General features: G+C 44.4%; 1 protein-coding gene across 1 annotated transcript in view; it reads right to left on the bottom strand.

The window, feature by feature from the left end:
• Positions 1-21872, bottom strand: part of LOC125467232 (multiple C2 and transmembrane domain-containing protein 2-like) — a 476933-nt gene extending 455061 nt beyond the window's left edge. Inside the window, exon 1 of the mRNA XM_048562803.2 lies at positions 21773-21872. The gene's annotated coding sequence lies outside the window, so the exon portion shown is untranslated. The remainder of the gene's footprint in view (positions 1-21772) is intronic.
• Between the last annotated feature and the right edge of the window lie 227 nt (positions 21873-22099).

Genomic DNA, 22099 nt, shown 5'->3' with positions numbered 1-22099 from the left:
CAAGCTCAAATGTCAATCTCAAATCTCAAATAGCGAAGGCTTTGGTCGTGATCTTTCAAAAGTCATTGGAGTCAGGGAAAGTCCCAGATGATTGGAAGATTGCTGTTGTAACCCCCTTGATTAAGAAAGGATCAAGGCAAAAGATGGAAAATTATAGGCCGATTAGCCTAACCTCGGTAGTTGGTAAAATTCTTGAATCCATTGTCAAGGATGAGATTTCTAAATTCCTGGAAGTGCAGGGTCAGATTAAAACAAGTCAGCATGGTTTTAGTCAGGGGAGGTCGTGCCTGACAAACCTGTTAGAATTCTTTGAAGAGGTAACAAGTATGTTTGACCACGGAAACCCAGTAGATGTTATCTATCTAGACTTCCAAAAGGCCTTTGATACAGTGCCTCACGGGAGGCTGCTGAGCAAGGTGAGGACCCATGATGTTCGAGGTAAGCTACTGGCTTGGATTGAGGATTGGCTGTCTGACAGAAGGCAGAGAGTTTGGATAAAAAGCTGTTTTTCGGAATGGCAACCGGTGACGAGTGGTGTCCTGCAGGGTTCAGTGTTGGAGCCACAGCTGTTCACCTTATATATTAATGATCTGGATGAAGGGACTGGGGGCACTCTGGCGAAGTTTGCCGATGATACAAAGATAGGTGGACAGGCAGGTAGTACTGAGGAGGTGGGGAAGCTGCAGACAGATGTAGACAGTTTAGGAGAGTGGTCCAGGAAATGGCTGATGAAATTCAATGTGAGTAAATGTGAGGTTTTGCACTTTGAAAAAAAGAATACAGGCATGGACTATTTTCTAAACGGTGAGAAAATTCGCAAATCAGAAGTACAAAGGGATCTGGGGGTGTTGGTCCAGGATTCTCTAAAAGTTAACTTGCAGGTAGAGTCCGTAATTAAGAAAGCGAATGTAACGTTGTCGTTTATCTCAAGAGGGTTGGAATATAAAAGGAGCGATGTGCTTCCGAGGCTTTATAAGGCTCTAGTTAGGCCCCATTTAGAATACTTTGTCCAATTTTGGGCCCCACACCTCAGGAAGGACATACTAGCCCTGGAGCGTGTCCAGCGGAGAATCACACGGATGATCCCTGGAACGGTAGGTTTAACGTATAAGGATCCTGGGATTGTACTCGTTAGAGTTTAGAAGGTTGAGGGGAGATCTAATAGAAACTTACAAGATAATGTATGGTTTAGAAGGGGTGGACGCTAGGAAGTTGTTTCCGTTAGGCGGGGCGACTAGGACCCGTGGGCACAGCCTTAGAATTAGAGGGGGTAAATTTAAAACTGAAATGAGACGACATTTCTTCAGCCAGAGAGTGGTGGGCTTGTGGAATTCATTGCCACGGAGTGCAGTGGAGGCCGGGACGTTGGATGCCTTCAAGGCAGAGATCGACAAATTCTTGATCTCAAAAGGAATCAAGGGCTACGTGGAGAGTGCAGGGAAGTGGAGTTGAAATGCCCATCAGCCATGATTTAAATGGCGGAGTGGAGTTGATGGGCTGAATGGCCTTACTTCCACTCTAATGTCTTATGGTCTTATGGTCTTATGATTCCCATCCAAGTCTCGAGTCAGGCACTCCATTCAGCATTATTCCCGCCCTACACAATCAAAATTGCAATCGTGCTTTCAGTTCAGTGACGCATAAAGCATGGAGACAGATGCTGTTCACCCCTTCATCATCCTTGTAAGACAAAACTGGCCAATAAATGGAATAAGTAATACACAGAACAAATTTTCAATGAGCTCCCCTGTACTTTGCAGTTGTATTCCCCAATATGTTCATTCAAAAGTCTTATTGACTCTGATTCAAATGCCCTGTCAACGCCCTCAGTGCACTCCAGGTCACAACAGATTAAAAATTTGATGATAACTGCACTTGCTAATACAAAAAAAAATACACATGAGCAACAATATCACACATAACCATAACTGACCTTAACCAGATCTCGGTGAACTTCCCCTTTACCTAACTTGACTCGATTTAGAAGGTAATCTGCCTTCCTGTTCTTGCTACCAAAGTGTATAAACACACATTTATCCACATTAAACTGCATCTGCCATGCATCCGTCCACTCACCTAGCCTGTCCAAGTCACCCTGTATTCTCATAACATCCTCCTCACATTTCATATTTCAATGTACCAAGAGTCTGCCTTTAAGCAAAATAGACATGATCCCTGTAAAAGCTGGCAGTCTCTCCCCTCTCCAAGTACTTATCCAGTTCTATTTAGAACATTACTAGTGAATCAGGAACAAAAACAAAGTTGCTGGAAAAGCTCAGCAGGTCTGGCAACATCTGAGAAGGAAAAATCAGAGTTAACATTTCGAGTCCGGCTTCTGAGGAAGGGTCACAGGACCCGAAACATTAACTCTGTTTTTCCTTCACAGACGCTGCCAGGCCTGCTGAGCTTTTCCAGCAACTTTGTCTGTGCTACTGATTTACAGCATCCGCAGTTCTTTAGGGTTTCATTACGAGTGAATTATTTTCCACAACCTTGTGCCAAAAATAAATTCACATCTCGCCTTGAGTTCTCCTATCAATTCCCTTAAATCTGTTTCCTTTTGTTACTAACCCTTTATGACTGGAAACCATTTTTCTGCCAAAACTCATGATTTTGAACACTTAGATTAAATCTCCCTTTCATCTTCTCCAGTCCAGGGAAAACAATCGCAGCTTCTCTATTTTCTGCACAGAACTGAAGCCCCTCATCCCTGGTCTCGTCCGAGTAAAATCCCGATCTTGCCCATTCAAAATGCGGAGAACGAGAACAAGCACTATCAGAATTTCTGTACGTTCCAGGACAGTGTTTCAGTTCAGCCGATGCACTCAAACAGTTTGCCCATTGGCCGGAAGCCAAGCAGAGGCTGGTCTTAGAGGACAGAGTCCTCCTGGCTCCATTCATTGTAGCTAAACCTGAAACCATCCTTCATAAGTACTCTGCTGTTGTTATCAAAGGTACTGTAGACAGGAAGAGTTCCATCGCTGCATAGGACATGTCAATCTCCCTTACTGGGTTAAGCAAACTCCAGTCATCACAAAAGTAAAAGATATTTTTTAAAGCATTCCAGATTCCTCAATTCACACTCTCAGACCCAGATTGACAGAAAGCAGGTTTCTGGCTAAACAAGAATTATTATTTATACCATTCATGCAGACATACAAACACAGGCACAACAATAAAAACTAGGTGTTCTAGACAGAGGCAAAGACCAGGAAGGCTGTTCAGCGATCCATGATCCCAGAGTTCAGTGACATGGTTTTTTTGGCTTGTCAGGACTTGCTGCCCCACAATCTTCCTTCTCCAGATACTTCGACTGGAGACACAGGGTGAGTATCCATATTTATAACGTCTCTGACTTGCTGGTTTTAAAAAACACACAGCTTACAGCAACCGTTGAGGGGAAATAAACTGGCTAACTTAAGGCATGACATAGTGGGAACTGCCGATGCTGGAGAATCTGAAATAACAAGATGCAGAACTGGATGAACACAGCAGGCCAAGAAGCATCAGAGGAGCAGGAAGGCTAACGTTTCCGGTCTGGACCCTTCTAGAGAAAACAAAATTCTGATGAGGGGTCTAGGCCCGAAACGTCAGCTTTCCTGCTCCTATGATGCTGCTTGGCCTGCTGTGCTCATCGAGCTCTACATCTTGTTACCTCAGATTCTCCAGCATCGGCAGTTCCCACTATCTCATGCCTTAAGTTAGCCAGTTTATTTCCCTTCAACAGTTGCTGTAAGCTGTGTGTTTTTTTAAAACCAGTAAGTTGTTATCTTAAGGCATGAGGTGCTTTTAACCGCAGAGACAAGGGACAGCTTTCGAAGAAGGATGGAGCAATATCACTGAAACACATTGTCAAGATTTTTCAAAATATTTCTGTAATTTTAGTTGTGGGTTGAAATGGAAAATAGGTCTGTGTTTTTAACAGACAAGGATCACTACACTTTTTAAACGTAAAATAACCTGACATACATGGTAGGCACTGTTTACACGGCCCTTTGTTCAAATAGTGGGGGCCTTCAGTCTGCAGATGAACTAGAGCTATGGGGTGTGCCTGAATGGAGTTTCCACCGGCACCAAGTATCTGATTGGCTCGTGACGACTTTGGCCTCCCGTATGTCAATAACTGTGATTGCTGAATGTTTGGGAGAAGTCAACAGCTCTTCGAAAGCTGTCCCTTGTCTCTGCAGTTAAAAGCACCTCAGAGGATAACTTCCCCAGAGAGTAAATTCCTCCTGATCTCAGTCTGAAATTGGCACCTTTTACTCAGAGACTATATTCATAGGGCCAAACTCTCCCATGAGCGGTTTGTCCTCTCAGCATTTACTCTGTCAAGCCCTTTAATCTGATACAGATCAATGAGATTGCCTCTGAGTCATCTAAATTCTAGTGAATATCCATAGAATCCCTACAGAATGAAAACAGGCCCTTTGACCCAACAAGTCCACACCAATCCTCAGAGTGTAATAATCCAGACCCAGACTCCTATAGCCCACCTAATCTCCACATCTGTGAACGCTATGGGCAATTTAGCATGGCCAATCCACCTAACGTGCACATCTTTTGACTGTGGGAGGAAACTGGAGCAAATCCACACAGACACAGGGAGAGTGTGCAAACACCACACAGACAGTCACCCGAGCGTAGACTTGAACCCAGGTCCCTGGCGCTGTGAGTCAGCATGCTGTTCCATGGAGTAGAGTCCCAACTGTTCAGCCTTTGCTCATAAGACGATCCCTCTATACCGGGGGCGGGGGTCACCAGAGTGAACTTTCTCTAAACTGTCTCCAATGAAATAATACATTTCCTTAAATAAGAGAACCGTAACTGCTCTCAGTACTCCAGCTGTGGTCTCACCAACACCTTGTACAGTGAAGTCTGTTGTTGCACTGAGATATGCAAGCATCAGTCACATGTCCAGAGACACAGTCCAATTTGATTTAAGAGTACGGATAATTTGATGGCTGCAGTGAGGCTGGGTTTAATGGGCGAATAATTTTTAATCATGTTGAAATTTGTGGCACCAACACTTTAATAACATGGTTCGTTTATTACCAAGTGCTTCCACCTATCTGCAGTCAGCTCATTACTACACAAAAAGCAGGCATCTTTGACTTACAGATTAGAACTGAGTGGACGCTGTCTTAAAATATGATGCAAATGCCGGCAAGAATGTATTACATTTTTTTGAAAGCTCAATTCCTTCTTAAAAGATTGGCGTCAAGCGACGACAAGTTGGCTGTTTAAAGGTCAGACAGCTTTTCAGCCTGCAAGGGTATCAAGGCTTTTGGAAATTTCCGAAGTGGATGACCGTGGACATTCCTAAGACAGGATGTTTTTGTGGAATACCACACCTGTGATTCAAAACCATGCACAAAGCACAGGGATAAGAAGCATCAAGACACCCTAATTTGAGTTTGATCCAGTAACAAAGAATGGTTACTGAGGCTGGTTGCCCAATATCAAGTGCTAAGTATCTACCTTCTACAGGGTATCAATAACTTTTTGACCATGTGATCAATCCACTGTGAGCAATTTTCGTCGTTCATCATAGCGTCATACAGCATGGAAACAGACCTATTTGGTCCAACTAGTCTCTGCTGACCAGATATTCTAAATTAATCTAGTCCTATTTGCCAGCATTTGGCCCGGTGTCCCTCCAAACCCTTCCTATTCATATACCCAGCCTTTTAAATGTGGTAATTGTTCCAGCCTCCACCACTTTCTCTGGCAGCTCCTTCCATACACGCACCACCCTCTCCATGAAAACGTTACCCCCTTGAAGTCCCTTTTAAATCTTTCCCCTCTCACCTTAAACTTATGCCTTCTAGTTTGGATTCCATTTTCCTGGGGAAAAGTCCTTGTCTATTCACCCTATCCATGCCCCTCATGATTTTATAAGCCGCTGTAACATCACCCCTCAGCCTCCAATTCTCCAGGGAAAATAGCCCCAGCCAATCAACCTCTCCCTATAGCTCACACCCTCCAAGCCTGGCAACATTCTTGTAAAACCTTTCTGAATCCTTTAATGTTTCACAACATCCTTCCTATAGCAGGGAGACCAGAATTTCACACAGTGTTCCAAAAGTGGCCTAACCAATGTCCTGTGCACCTGCAACATGACCTCCCCACTCCTATACTCAATGCACTGACCAATAGTCACTCACCATGTCATCAAAACTTCTTTATGACTCTTTTGATTAAAACACTGCTTACTTATAAACCATCTGCAAAATAACATCTACAATAGCAGAAAACAAAGCTGAATCTTCTTGGTGTTTCACGAACTACAAGCCTTAATATCCTTTAAAAGCTTCCTCAAGCCTGTTTCACTTGTAAAGAAAATGGACCTCTGGTTACAAGGCTACCAGGGGTTGTTTACATGATACACTGGATCGCATTTAGCTCGAAAGCACTTTGCAAATGCTCTGACCACTGCTGTCTGAACAGACCTGAACTTCAACACCAGAGTGAACAAACTCTCTCCCCCACCAGACTCTTACAGACATGTGAACTGCTAGGTGTTCTGGCTGGTTCTAATATTTTGGTAAAAGCGACCTCCTGTCTTTAAAATGGATCTTCCTGCCAAGTTTGTTGCATGTCTGACAGAGCAAAAGGTCTTCCCCAGCTGAGAGTGTGTGGACAAAATAATACTTTGTTTAAAATCCCTGAAAGTCTGGTGCTGGTGACTTTAAAACTGACTCCTCACTACCCTGAGATCACAGTTTCTCAATCCACACTGTGCCTGCTTTAATAGACCAAATCCCTGGTAGTTTGTGTTTGTTTAAAACATTCAGGTAGCAGAAAAATATTGAACCTTGGACTTGCTGTTCTGCCCAGTTCACTTATCCAAGTGTTTAAACTCACTGCAGTATTGTCCAGAAGAGGTTTGTAAAAGATTGAACACAAATGTGTGAATGAAATTTGAGATGACAGTTTAGTAACTCTGCATTTGACATTTTGATGGGAATTCCTGGCCCAATCAGTCCTTTCACTTCCCCTCATCACAGGTGAATATATCACAGTTTCGTTTCCCACAGACTCACTGCGATGTCACCGGTTATCACTCATTAACGGGTTCTTTCTTAAAAGAAACTGGTCCAGCATGCTGGCAATGTATAATCCAGAAATAAAAATTTGCTTGGCGCTTGAAACTTCAACAAGTTGAAACAGAACAACCCAGCCTGTTAGGACAGATAACAGCAAGCTTGTTTCAGCAGAGAGAGGAAAATGAAACTACAAATATTAACATGCAGGAGCGTCAACATTTCAGAAACTATCCTGGCAAGTTAATGATTGTTACTGCTTACTTTGTCCATTTCTTTCTATGAAATTTCTTTAAATTTACAAGAATGGCTCCAGGAATGAGAAACTTCAGGTTATAAAGGACAGATTGAAGGAGCTGGGAATTGTTCTCCCTGGAGAGAAAACTAAGAGGAGATTCGATTGAAGTTTCCAAAATCATGAGTAGACTGGATAAAGCAGAGAGTGAGAAGCCATCTCAGTCGGAAAAGGAATAGGAATCAGAAGGTTTACATTCAAAGTGATGTGTAAATAAAGCAAGGGTGATGAGAGAAAAATAAACATTTTCACACAGCGAGTAGTTAGGGTATGGAATGCACTGCCTGGAAATGTGTCGGGGCAGGTACAACTAAGGCATTGAAGAGGGCACTCGATGGGTATTTAGATAAAAATGGAGCGCAGGGATTTAGGGAAAGGCAGCAAGATTGGCACGCAGTCACAATCTGCTAGCAGATACGATGGGCTGAACAGGCACCTTCTGTGCTGCGACTATTGGGATTTTGTGAACTGGGAAGAGTTAGAACACATTTTAAAAAGCTGTTGAAACCACTAAAGGCTTTGACAAGGATCTGCTCGGTTGACTAATCAGTAAAGTTAGATCAAAATGGGATTCAAGGAGAGCTTGCCAAATGGATTCAAAGCTGGCTGGACGGTAGAAGACAGAGGGTGGAGGTGGTGGGTCGTTTTTCGGACAGGAGGCCTGTGACAAGCTGCGTTTCACAGGGATGGTGTTGGCTCCACTTTTATCTGTCATTTATATAAATGATTTAGATACGAATGTAGAACGCAAGGTTAGTAAGCTTGCCAATTACAAAGAGATCTTGATCGATTGGGCCAATGGGCTGAGGAGAGGCAGATAGATTTTAATTTGGATAATTGCGAGGTATTACATTTTGGTAAAACAAACAAATCCAGAACTTATACAATTAAAAGTAGGGTGGTGTTGTAGAACAGAGAGACCTAGGGGTTCAGGTACATAATTCTTTGAAATTTGCGTCACATTTAGAGAGGGTGGTTTATAAGGCGTTTAGTGCACTTGCCTTCATTGCTCAGACCTTTGAGTATAGGAGATGGGAAGTCATGCTGAGGTTGTACAGGACAGTGGTGAGGCCTCTTTTGGAATACTGTGTCCAGTTCTGGTCTCCCTGTCACAGGAAGGGTAATTATTAAGCTGGAGAGAGTTCAGAGAAGATATAGCAGGATGTTGCCAGGAATGGAAGGGTTGAGTTAGAGGGAGAAGCTGGACTAGCTGGGACTTTTTTCACTGGAGCGTGGGAGGTCAAGTGGTGACATTATACAGATTTTTAAATTAACAAGGGGTATAGACATGGTGAATGGCTGTTATCTTTTCCCTGCAGTGAGGCGAGGAAATTTCAAGACTAGGGGGCACTTTTTTAAGGTGAGAGGACAAAGATTTTAAAAAGAGGCACGAGGGGTAATTTTTTTTTGATACAGTAAGTGGTTCATGTGCAGAATAAATTGCCAGAGGAAGTGGTGGGTATATGTACAGTTAGAATGCTGAAGAGAAATTTGGATAAATTCATGAATACAAGAGCTTTGGGCAGATATGGGCGAAACGCAGGCAGGTGGGACTAGTTTAGTTTGGGATTATGTTTGGCATGGACTGGTTGGACTGCTTCCATGCTGCAAGATTCTATGAGTTTGACTCCACACTATACTGTATTTCACACCAGGATTAACAGCGCATGACTGGGAAAGTCAGCCACTCAGCAAACACACAAAAGGAATCAGGAACAAAAGCGAACTAAATTACAGCCTCCAACTGAATGGATCCGAACAGAATAAGGTTGCTGAACGCAACAGAAGATTCACATTAAGCCAAGTCATTTGTACACTCAGTTGGTTTCAAACGGATGGAGGCTAAATGTTCTTGTTCATTTCCCTGATTGAGAAATACGAGCTGAGGGTGCAGGAAATACTGCTCAAGAGAAGGTAACATGCAAATTTTTTTGGAACAGGAGGATGTGCCTCAAATCTGCTCCACCATTTCACCCCCCACATAAGAAGAATCTATCTACCTCCACCTTAAAAATATTCAAAGGCTCTGCTTCAACCACCTTTTGGGGAAGAGAATTGAGGAGAGAGAAAATAATCTTTTTCTTATCTATTCTAAATCAGCAAATCCTTTATTTTTACACAGGGATCCCCAAATCTAGATTCTCCCACCACTGTAAATATTCCTTCCACATTTCCCTCGTTAATTCCCCTCAGCATCTTAAGTGTTTCAACCAACTGCCTCTTATGTTTTTAAACTCCAGCAGATACAGATCTATCCTGTCCAACTTTTCCTAAGATAACCTGCTCATTTCAGGTATTAGTCTGATAAACCTCTGTGGACTGCTATTCATTGATTAACAGGCTAAAACAGTACACAGTTCTCCAGACAAACTCTAACCAATGCCCTGTGCAATTGGTATGACCTCCCTACTTGCCTAGAAACTCACAATAGTCAACCATCTTGATGTGTGAACACATGACATACTTTCCAACTATCCCGTTTAAGGAAGTTTCAACTTATTTAAAATAAACAGTTAAATGTCTTCATTAAAATCTTGGATGAAGGAACATCATGTGAGTGCATTAGATGCTTAAATGTAAAAATTACAATCTGAACGTGTGTCTGAATGACCTTTAGCACCGCAAAACAAGGCTGAAGAAACTGGGATTAAATCTGCTTCCCTCCAAGGACAGCATGGCGAGGTTGATAAAGAGATACAAGATTATCATGGGCATGATCAGCAAAATATTTCTCATTAGTTGATGGGGAACAAGGACCAGGGAAGATGTTGAGACAGGATGAAGGAATTTGTTTGAATGCAACAAACGGTAATGAACTTGAACCAGAGAAAACCAATAATCTCCAATGGGAGCTGGATAGATATAGAACATAGAACATAGAACACAGAATAGTACAGCACAGTACAGGCCCTTCGGCCCACAATGTTGTGCCGTGGAATAATCCTAATCCATAAATAAAATAACCTAACATACATTCCCCTCAATTCACTGCTGTCCATGTGCATGTCCAGCAGTTGCTTAAATGTCACTAATGACTCTGCTTCCACGACTACCACTGGTAAACTATTCCATGCACTCACAACTCTCTGGGTGAAGAAACTCCCTCTGACGTCTCCTCTATACCTTCCTCCTAACACCTTAAAACTATGACCCCTTGTGGCAGTCAATCCTGCCCTGGGGAAAAGTCTCTGGCTATCGACTCTATCCATGCCTCTTATTACCTTGAACACCTTGATCAGGTCACCTCTCTTCCTCCTTCTCTCCAGAGAGAAAAGTTCAAGCTCAATCAACCTCTCCTCGTAAGACAAGCCCTCCAGTCCAGGCAGCATCCTGGTGAACCTCCTTTGAACCCTCTCCAAAGCCTCCACATCTTTCCTATAATAGGGCGACCAGAACTGGACACAATATTCCAAGTGTGGTTGCACCAGGGTTTTGTAGAGGTGCAGCATAACCTCACGGCTCTTAAACTTGATCCGACTGTTAATGAAAGCCAAAACATCATATGCTTTCTTAACAATCTTATCCCCTTGGGTGGCAACTTTGAGGGAGCTATGCACTTGAACACCAAGATCCTGCTGTTCCTCCACACTGCCGAGAATCCTGCCTTTAATCCTATATTGAGACTTTAAGTTCGACCTTCCAAAATGCATCACTTCGCACTTATCCAGGTTGAACTCCATCTGCCATTTCTCAGCCCAGCTCTACATTCTGTCAATGTCTCGCTGAAGCCTGCAATAGCCCTCGATACTATCAACGGCACCTCCAACCTTGGTGTCATCAGCAAACATACTAACCCACCCCTCAACCTCCTCATCCAAGTCATTTATAAAAACTACAAAGAGCAGAGGCCCAAGAACAGAGCCCTGCGGGACACCACTCAGCACTGACCTCCAGGCAGAATACTTACCATCTACAAACACTCTCTGCCTCCTGTCAGCCAACCAATTCTGAATCCAGACAGCCAAATTACCATGTATCCCATACCTCCTGACTTTATGAATGAGCCTGCTGTGGGGAACCTTATCAGTACAATAGCCTTGTGGGACTAAAGGGATAGAACAGGTGTACAGGACAGACCAGGTGCTCCACGAAGAGCCAACATGGTCTCAATGGGCTAACTGGCCTCTTTCTGTGTCAGCTTGACTCTTGCACTGACACTAGGTAACCGTGGGTCCCCCACAATGCTTTTGGTCTCAGGTTCCCAGACATAAATTGTCCAGAATCTTTTATGTCTTGGTGGGCTTATGTTTCCTTCCTTCTGCTTTTTTAAAAAAAAATATGATTATATGTCCGAGGATGAGGCCAGGCTGAATATTCAGTTCCAAAGTACCAGCCATCCTGGAGTAGCACAGACCTGAGGAACCAACTGGTCTTTACTTGTTTGTTAATTTTATATGTAGTTATTACAGTGTTAACAGAGCTCTCATCTGCAGTCATGACACAACCAGTGAGTGAAGCAGAAGGACAATCCCTGAAAGCAGCAAACTGACTTAACCACACAGTTTGTTTCCGCTCTGTATCTGGTCAGAATGCCAGTATGTCTTTACCAGACACGCTCATGGCATCATCACTGTATAGCAGCATGTGACCCAAGGATTGAAAGGTCTCAAACTCCATTTTACATCAGATCACTTGGAGAACTGGAGGCATGTTGCTCTGCTGTAACCTATTAGCTTAATATGAGCTCAGACGCTTAGGCAAACGAGAAGTGTAATGTTTGTGTGTAATAGTCATAATAAATTGTTTGTTAGATTCTTCAGTATCACCCATAGCTCTGCCCAATTTGTTGTGTTACAGAAGGTAACATTAGCATTTTTGGAGTAAATATTCTTCCTAAACTGCGCAATATCTGCATCAGTGCAAAATAGTTTCAGCTTGGCAGTGATGCTAAACTCATGGTTTGTGTGTATCTTTTTGAAAAGCAATTTCAGTTGGGTTATGACAGGCTACACTCTCTGTCAAAGACAAATTGCCGTTGCTTCATTTTTCACTTTAAGTCATCTCTCTTAACAATGTTGTGCACACTGTGCACAAATGATTGGATCTAGAGTTAGCTTTGTAACAGGAACCAAAGGGGGTTGGTCGATGACTGCCCTACCGAGTGGAAAGCTAGTTCAAGTGATGTTCCGTAGGACTCACTATTGGGAGCCCTGCTGTTTGTTTTATACATTAACAATTTGGACTTCAACATGGGGGGACAGTTGGGAAATGTACAGATGACATCAATATTGGCCACATGGTGGATGATGTAAAGGATAGAGGTAAATTCCAAAATGATATCAATGGCTTAGTGGAGTGTGCAGGAAAGGAGTTCAACTCTGGGAAATGTGAGGTGATGCATTTAGGGAAGCCAACAGTGAAACGGAATACAGAATAATCAGGAATATACTGAGAGGGATAGATGAAGTGAGAGACCTTGGTGTGCAAGTGCACAGGTCCCAAAAGGTAGCAGTACACACAGATGAGGTTGTAAAGAAGACAGATGGAATGTTCTCCTTTATTGGCAGAGGTATAGATTGCAAAAGTAGGGATAAAATGATGAGCTGTATAAGACACTGGTGAGGCTGGAGTATTGTGCATAGTTCTGGCCACCACGTTACAGGAAGGATGCTCTAGAGAGAGTGCAGAAAAGATTTACTAGAATGTTTCCAGGGTTGGAGAATTGTAGCTACGAGGAGAGATTGGGGTTATTTTCCTCGGAACAGAGAAGGCTGAGGGGTGACATGATTCAGGTATACAAACGGTGAAGCGTAGAGATAGAGTAAACAGAAGGAACCTGTCTCCCTTGGTAGAGAGTTCAAAAACAAGGAGTCATTGATGCAAGCTAAGTGGCCGAAGGATTAAAGGGGGCATGAGGAAAAATATTTTTACACAGAAAGTGGTGTGTGTCTGGCATTCGCTGCTCGAGTTGATTGTGGAGGCAGAGACCTTAAACTCTTCATGCAAGTGTCTGGGTCTGCTCCTGCGAGCTGCAGGGCTATGGGCCACGTGCAGGAAGATGGAATTCGAAAGGGCATCTGGGTGTCTTTGTGTCGGCATGGACAAGATGGGCCAAACAGCCCCCTGCTATGCTTTCATCATGTCTGTGGTTCTATGGTGATGAACTCTCTCTACGGTCAATAACATTCTGACAGCCTTGTATTATAACAGATGTTGTGTCAGCCTTTTGATCAGAACATCATGCATAACCCCAAAGAGTTGAGCTCACAGCTCAGCCTGACAGTCCAATGCAATACCAATGGAGTGTCATCCCATCACAGGTGCCATCTTCCAATGGGACATCCAACCAAGTCCAGCTGCTCAAATGGACATATAAAGGCTCCTCTGCACTTTGCCACTATATCTAAGATGGACATTAAGCCTGTTGACATGGCCAATATTAATCCTTTAATAATTATCTGGTCATCATCTCCCTGTTGTGTGCAAATTGTCGATAAAGTGCTTTCAGGAAGCCATATAAATGCAAGTCTTTCTTACATAGTGCTGATCTTACTAGCATTATGACGTTTTCACTTTCTTAACACACCAGTCTTTATTTTAAAATTAAGGATTCCACATACTGTACAAAATATTTCTAACCTGGATGAGGTTTTGCAAGTTAAAATCAGCCCGATTAGACACAAATTCAATCTTGTGCGTGTTCTGTACTTTCATCATAACTAAATACCCAAAAACATTCCAATGGTAGATGCCAAGTTTTCATGTTCTTGCAGCTGCAATATTCCAAACAGCTCACTGGGAAAATCTAACGCTATAGGTAATGATTCCTTGCATGATTTTATTTTAAAGTACACAATCCCTGCTGATTAGAACACTTCTAAAGTGCACTGAAGAATGACTAGAAACATTCTGTTGATCGAGTGCCAATGTTTTTTTTTGACAAATCTGCTCTAGACAACAATCCACAACACGGAAATATCAGCTCTCTCTGAGATCCCTCCCAATCCCAGTAATTCTGAAAATGTGCAAAACATTTACCAGTAAATAATCTATCCTCCACTTCCAGGCACTGAACGAAAAACAGATCCGTCATCCATTTAACACCAGCTTGCACTACATGATGGTCGTCCTCCAGGCAGCAATTTGAAGCTTTGTTTTATAACGAGGATTAACTTTCTGCCTGAAAGACTTTGAAGTAATTCTGGGTAATTCTGCAATGAAACTCAGGGTGTGCCAATTCTCTTCTGGTATGTGAAAATTTCGCTTTTGTTGCCTGGGTAAAGGCATAAGTCAAATATACGTATACAGCATCTTCAACAGCTATAATATAAAAGGTAAGACTTTTTTTCAGTAATTTTGTCTTGCACACATCAGGGCAATTCACAAGAATACCAATTTATGGAGAAATTCAATATTTATGCAGTACGAGAGGACAGTGCTGATTAGTTGGAAAGTGCACTCTCATTGGTCCATGGCAAAGCCATGACCAGAGTCCACTTGTCAACTAATCACCAGTCTCCTCTCATGCAATGTAAATGTTGGTTTTCCCTTTAATTTGGCATTCTTGTGACTTGTCCTGATATATGAGACAAAAAAGCTTCAACAAAATGTGTCTTATCAGCAATACTAAAATACTATAGTCAATCACCATTTCAGGAGAGATCACAGTATCATAAAATCCCTACAGTGGGAAAGGAGGCTATTCAACCCATCAAATCCACACTGACCCTCCAAAGACCATCCCATCCAGACCACCCCCTACCCTATCCCTTTAACCCTGAATTTCCCATGGCTAACCCACGAAACCTGCCCATCGCTGGACACTATGAGACAATTTAGCATGGCCAATCCACCTAACTTGCACATCTCTGGATTGTGGGAGGAAACCCACGCAGACACAGGAAGAACGTGTGAACTCCACACAGACATCCAAGGGTAGAACTGAGCCCAGGTCCCTGGCGCTGTGAGGCAGCAGTGCTAACCGCTGAGCCCCTGTGGTCAAAAGCCTGCTTGAAAAGAACGGCTTCATACCAAGGGTCACAAAAATAATGGTAGAATTTCTAAAGACTATCCATTTGTGGACTATACTTTCTATAGGAAACCCAACAAAAGCTTTAAGTGGCTGTTTAAACTATTTCTCAACAGCTTCCTCTAATGAGCAAGTTTTGCAAGTATTTCGCTCAGTGCTCAACAACATACCTTCCACAAACGATCATCCATTTCCATGGAATTAAAGCACCTCAGGCCCCTGAGGACACACACAGGGAGTTGTCCCTTAAACCTTTAAACACCTCACACATAGGCCACAGTCTATGAATTCTCCTAACTCCAGGAGGCGGAATTAAAATGTGACACCTTGACATTGTCGCTATCCATTATTACAAAACGGCCATCAATATTTCTAACTGGAACACCTCTCCCATGTCTGCCAACTGTATCTGACCTTAAGGTATGATTACCGCGAAGACTTGACAAGTATAAATTAACCAAGTGCCCAGTGATGTAGGAAGTGGAGCTGTACGCACATTAATACAATGAACAGCCTATTCTGAACCCTGTCCGAAGACAGCCACACTGAGCCCTGCCACATCTTCACCATCCCCCCAGACCTCCCACTGACTGAGGACGAACGGTCAGTCCTAAGCAAGGGGCTCACCTTTGTCCCCCTACAACCACACATCAACGAATACCAGTCACGGTTGGACATAGAGCAGTCTTTCCGCCGCCTTCGCCTCCATGCCTACTTCTTCAACCGGGAGCCTAACCCTCCCTCCACTGACCCCTTCGCCCACTTCCAACACAAGTCCTCCTCCTGGACACCACCCCCAGGCCTCCTACTCTCCCTCGACCTCTTCATCTCCAACTGCCGTCGAGACATTAACCACCTCAACCTCTCCGTCCCTCTCACCCACTCCAACCTCTCCCCCGCAGAACGGGCTGCCCTCCGCTCGCTCCGCTCCAACCGCAACCTCACCATCAAACCCGCAGACAAGGGTGGCGCAGTGGTAGTATGGCGCACTGACCTCTACATTGCCGAGGCCAAACACCAAATCTCCGACACCTCCTCCTACCGCCCCCTCGATCATGACCCCACACCCGAGCACCAAACCATCATCTCCAACACCTTCCATGACCTCCCACCCACAGCCTCCAACCTCATTGTTCCCCAACCCCGCACGGCCCGTTTCTATCTCCTTCCCAAAATCCACAAACCTGCCTGCCCTGGTGGACCCATTGTCTTAGCCTGTTCCTGCCCCACTGAACTCATCTCCACCTATCTGTACTCCACTTTATCCCCTTTGGTCCAGGAACTCCCTACCTACGTCCGTGACACCACCCACGCCCTCCACCTCCTCCAGAACTTCCAATTCCCTGGCCCCCAACACCTCATTTTCACCATGGACGTCCAGTCCCTATACATCTGTATTCCGCATGCAGATGGCCTCAAGGCCCTCCGCTTCTTCCTGATCCGCAGGCCCGACCAGTCCCCCTCCACCAACACCCTCATCCGCCTAGCCGAACTCGTCCTCACCCTCAACAACTTCTCTTTCGATTCCTCCCACTTCCTACAGACAAAGGGGGTGGCCATGGGCACCCACATGGGCCCCAGCTATGCCTGCCTCTTTGTACGTTACGTGGAACAGTCCCTCTTCGGCACCTACACAGGCCCCAAACCCCACCTCTTCCTCCGTTACATTGATGACTGTATCGGCGCCGCCTCTTGCTCCCCAGAGGAGCTCGAACAGTTTATCCAATTCACAAACACCTTCCACCCCAACCTTCAGTTCACCTGCGCCACCTCCAGCACATCCCTCACCTTCCTGGACCTCTCAGTCTCCATCTCAGGCAACCAGCTTGTAACTGATGTCCATTTCAAGCCCACCTATTCCCACAGCTACTTAGAATACACCTCCTCCCACCCACCCTCCTGCAAAAATTCCATCCCCTATTCCCAACTCCTCCGCCTCCGCCGCATCTGCTCCCATTCCACTCCTGCACATCCCAGATGTCCAAGTTCTTCAAGGACCGCAACTTTCCTCCCACAGTGATCGTGAACGCCCTTGACCGCGTCTCCCGTATTTCCCGCAACACATCCCTCACACCCCGCCCCCGCCACAACCGCCCAAAGAGGATCCCCCTCATTCTCACACACCACCCCACCAACCTCTGGATACAACGCATCATCCTCTGACACTTCCGCCATCTACAATCCGACCCCACCACCCAGACATTTTTCCATCCCCACCCTTGTCTGCTTTCCGGAGAGACCACTCTCTCCGTGACTCCCTTGTTCGCTCCACACTGCCCTCCAACCACACCACACCCAGCACCTTCCCCTGCAACCGCAGGAAATGCTACACTTGCCCCCACACCTCCTCCCTCACCCCTATTCCAGGCCCCAAGATGACCTTCCATATTAAGCAGAGGTTCACCTGCACATCTGCCAATGTGGTATACTGTATCCATTGTATCCGGTGTGGCTTCCTCTATATTGGGGTAACCAAGCGGAGAATTGGGGACGGCTTTGCAGAACACCTCCACTCGGTTCGCAATAAACAACTGCACCTCCCAGTCGCAAACCATTTCCACTCCCCCTCCCATTCTTTAGATGACATGTCCATCGTGGGCCTCCTGCAGTGCCACAATGATGCCACCCGAAGGTTGCAGGAACAGCAACTCATATTCCGCTTGGGAACCCTGTAGTCCAATGGTATCAATGTGGACTTCACCAGCTTCAAAATCTCCCCTTGCCCCACCACATCCCAAAACCCGCCCAGTTTGTCCCCTCCCCCCACTGCACCACACAACCAGCCCAGCTCTTCCCCTCCACCCACTGCATCCCAAAACCAGTCCAGCCTGTCTCTGCCTCCCTAACCTGTTCTTCCTCTCACCCCTCCCTTCCTCCCATCCCAAGCCACACCTCCATCTCCTACCTACTAACCTCATCCCACCTCCTTGACCTGTCCGTCTTCCCTGGACTGACCTATCCCCTCCCTACCTCCCCACCTATACTCTCCTCTCCACCTATCTTCTTTTCTCTCCATCTTCGGTCCGCCTCCCTCTCTCTCCCTATTTATTCCAGAACCCTCACCCCATCCCCCTCTCTGATGAAGGGTCTCGGCCAAAAAGTCAGCTTTTGTGCTCCTGAGATGCTGCTGGGCCTGCTGTGTTCATCCAGCCTCACATTTTATTATCTTGGATTCTCCAGCATCTGCAGTTCCCATTATCACTATTCTCAACCCCGGCCTATTCAGTCATTCACACTAAAGCAAATAATTGAGGCCCTTTTTACTCAAAAAATCATCATAAACTACAATAAATAGATCCTCAGGTAGGATCTACAGTAACAATAAAACCAAGATAATTTCTCCAACCCATTATGATGAGTAGATATATATTCTTTGTCACTTCTAATAATGCTGTCTCTGAACACCTTTGACAGGGAAATTAACTTCCAGCTGGGAATTGTGGTATCACCACTGGCAATCTGAAACCTCTTCTCAGCCAACTGGGTGAAGATATCAAACCTTGAAATGTTCTGTAACTCATTCCCATACTGGCCAAAGGGCTAGTGAATTAGACACATTCCTCCATCCTTTCCCCATACCCTTCCAAATATTTTTGCTGCCACTACAGGTTACTGGTTATCCAAAAACAGGTGGTATCCAAAATAGGCCATTTCAGAATAGTCCTTAATGGTTTACAATCTTTAAACGAATAAGTTACTTTGTCAATTCAGTTCAAAGCTGTATGGATCCAGTGTGGATCCAGATGTGTTATCAGCTGCCACTGCCCTCTATCCCTTGCTCCAAACACCTCTTGACCCACATGGCCCAGTCTGACCTGAACTGACCATAGCCTCAACCACCTAACCCAAAATCCACAATACCACAGTCCTTGGTGCCAGATTGGAGGTCTCCAGTACCTACTTATGTTCCAGAGGGAAAATGCCTCCATAAATAAAGGAGAAGTCAACAGTCAACCTACCCGAGTGCACCCCATTCTGTGGGATAATGACTGATCTACAATCTTAGCCCATAATAGACATCCTTGCTCCATATTCCTTGGCATCTTTGTTTAACAAACACCTACTCAATCACAGATTAACAAGTGATCCAACTGCTGTCTGCTAAAATTGCAAAAAAATCTTTCAACGATCCTAAGTGTGGAATTATTTCCTAATTTTCCTCCAGAAGGGCCAATTTTTCATTTCACATTCTCGACAATCCTACCTGAGAAAATAACTTTCCCTAGTTTGTTCACTCTATAACCTTCCAAATACTTTGATCCTTTAAGCTAAATTCAATGGAATAAAGCTCCAGTGTGAACTCTATTCAGAATTTAACATTTGGAGTCCAGTACACTCTCTGCAAGGCCAGTACATCCTTCCTGTGGTATGGTATGGTACCAAGAGCTGCCCATGGCACACCAGGTGAGGTCTAAACATGACTTTGGATACGCAAAGCATGACTTCTACTCTTGGCATTCTGGATTAAAAGGTTATCATTCTATCGGTCTTCATGTTTCTCGCTTGAGACATTTTAATGGTCTGTGTACACAGACTCTAACAAGGCTCCACTGTTTGTGGGTTTTTTTCCATCAAATAGAGTCTTGTTCCATCCATTTCTGAACAAAGGGCAAAGTGGCTCAGTTGGGCCAATGTGTTGCCATGGATTAAGCAGTAGGGATGATAACAGGAATTGCACACCGCCATTCTGTCGAGCTTGTAGGTGGGCCATTTACACCAGCTAAAGCTATGCTCATAATGGGAGCCTCTTCTCTGCAAATAAAAGGAATATGATCAAGCCTTACACCTCATCTTTGAAACCATTAGGAGGAACTTGCAATGCCTACTGGCTCCAGTTGCCTTTTCCATGCAACCAACCGAGTCCACTCACCATCCAATCAGCACCCTTTTCTCTTGGAATATAATTTGCTGGGACTGTTTGAAATTTGGTGTTGTTGCCTTTATCCTGGTGAATGTGAAATAAAAATCCTTGACAACACGTCTTTTGTTTCAGCAATACTCAAGGTCCGCAGCACAGAGCTCGCGTGCACACACGCACACAAACTAATCAATTCAGCTGGGAATTCAAGAGAAAATCCATTATCCAGAGATGGTGAGCTGACTACCACAAGCAGTAACTGTGACAAATAACATAAATTAATATCTTGCACAGTGCACATTTTATCGTAAATGGGAGAAGCTAGGTAAACACACAGAACAGAACGGAAGAATCCACAAATAGAGTTAAATGGAGGTATGGAAGGAGACTCACATGGAGCAGTAACACTGTTGGGGGCCGAATGGCCTATTTATGAATTGGAAAATACTGTCATCATTTAAAGTTATTGTTAAATCTGTTCCCCCATCCTTTCAGGCAACAAATTTCACACACTAACAACATGGTACCTTTTTTTTAAAATCCCCACTAGAGCTTTTGCCACTCATCTTGAAACTGTACCCCTCTGATTGCTAACTGTGTCACCACTGGCACTGACCCACTCTGAAAAAACAAACTTTCTGCAACCACAGAGGATTCTGAGACCAGAAACACAGAAGTTCACAACAGCATGGCCTGCCAAATCCTGACGAAAATGTATAGGCTTTGTGGCAATAACTGCGATGTGGTGCTATTTTTATATTATAATATGTGATTCTATTAACAAATGATTCATTCCAAGAGCAAATTACTGTCAACAACATGGCCAGGAAATTGCTTTAGATTTCTCTCATGGCTCGTTTTTAATACTCAGAAAAAGATATTAGATAATTGGGATTGTACCCATGTTGGAATAGCTGAGAATATGATTCTGTTAAGTCCCAAATGGATAATGGCAACTTCAATGTGTGAATTCACAACAGTATAAAATAAGCAAGAAGCAAACATTATCTAGTAACACATTACCATCTCACACATGATTCATATCTGCAGTTCTCAGAGCAGTTTTTGAAGGTTATAATCTCTCTGAAGCAGTAGCTTGAAGAAAAATCAGAGCTCCTACCCTGCAGAGTGCACCTCCAGACTGGATAGAGGGAGACAAGCTAAGTATTCCTAAAGACTGATGGTGGCACTTTAAGCGTTCGAGACTCAATGAGGTCCCAGTTTTGTTGGATCCCTCACTCTATCTCTTCAGGCACAACCACTTTTAACACATACAGGCAAACAGACTCCACTAACTGCGGCTGGAGCACAGCAATCGGTGTTGGTTTGAATTCACCGGTGAGACCAACGCAAGACTTTCTTTTTGCAAAGAAGAAAGGACAGTGTAGATCCTGGCATCTCAATCTACTGAATTCAAAGTTCAGCCAAACTCATAGCTCGGCTGACCAACTTCAGGCTTGTGCGTTTTGTAGCAGCTCGATGGTTACAGAAAGCCAGATTTCAAACCTGAACTCTGCAAAATAAGAAGCTGGCCGATTTGTTAAAAAGGGAGACACAGTGAGGGATTAAATGCAACAATGAGAGAGAGGTTAGAAAGATGTACACACCTTCTGCGACCATCTCGCTAGTGTTGGGAGCTGTTAGCCGCGGGTCCCTGCCTCTGTTGTCTTCTTTCTCTCTCTCTCCAGTCTCTTCAAGGGAAGCTTCCCCCTCTCTCACTTCCTCATCCAGATATTAAAGGGGAGGTCCTCTGCGTCTGCCGATTGTAAATGCTCAGCTGTGCCAGGCTTCAAGAGGATGTAATATCTGCAGCTTCTTTCCCCGTGTATGTCTGTGTCAGTGAGAGATGTACACCTATGCCCACGCATCCCCTCGCACAGGAGGGCCCAGAGAGAAAAAAATAAAAGATGCTTTCTTTTCAGCATTAAAAGCTG

Source organism: Stegostoma tigrinum, chromosome 33 (assembly GCF_030684315.1).
Source record: "Stegostoma tigrinum isolate sSteTig4 chromosome 33, sSteTig4.hap1, whole genome shotgun sequence".
Taxonomy (NCBI): Eukaryota; Metazoa; Chordata; class Chondrichthyes; order Orectolobiformes; family Stegostomatidae; genus Stegostoma; species Stegostoma tigrinum.
This window is presented reverse-complemented; position numbering and strand designations above follow the sequence as displayed.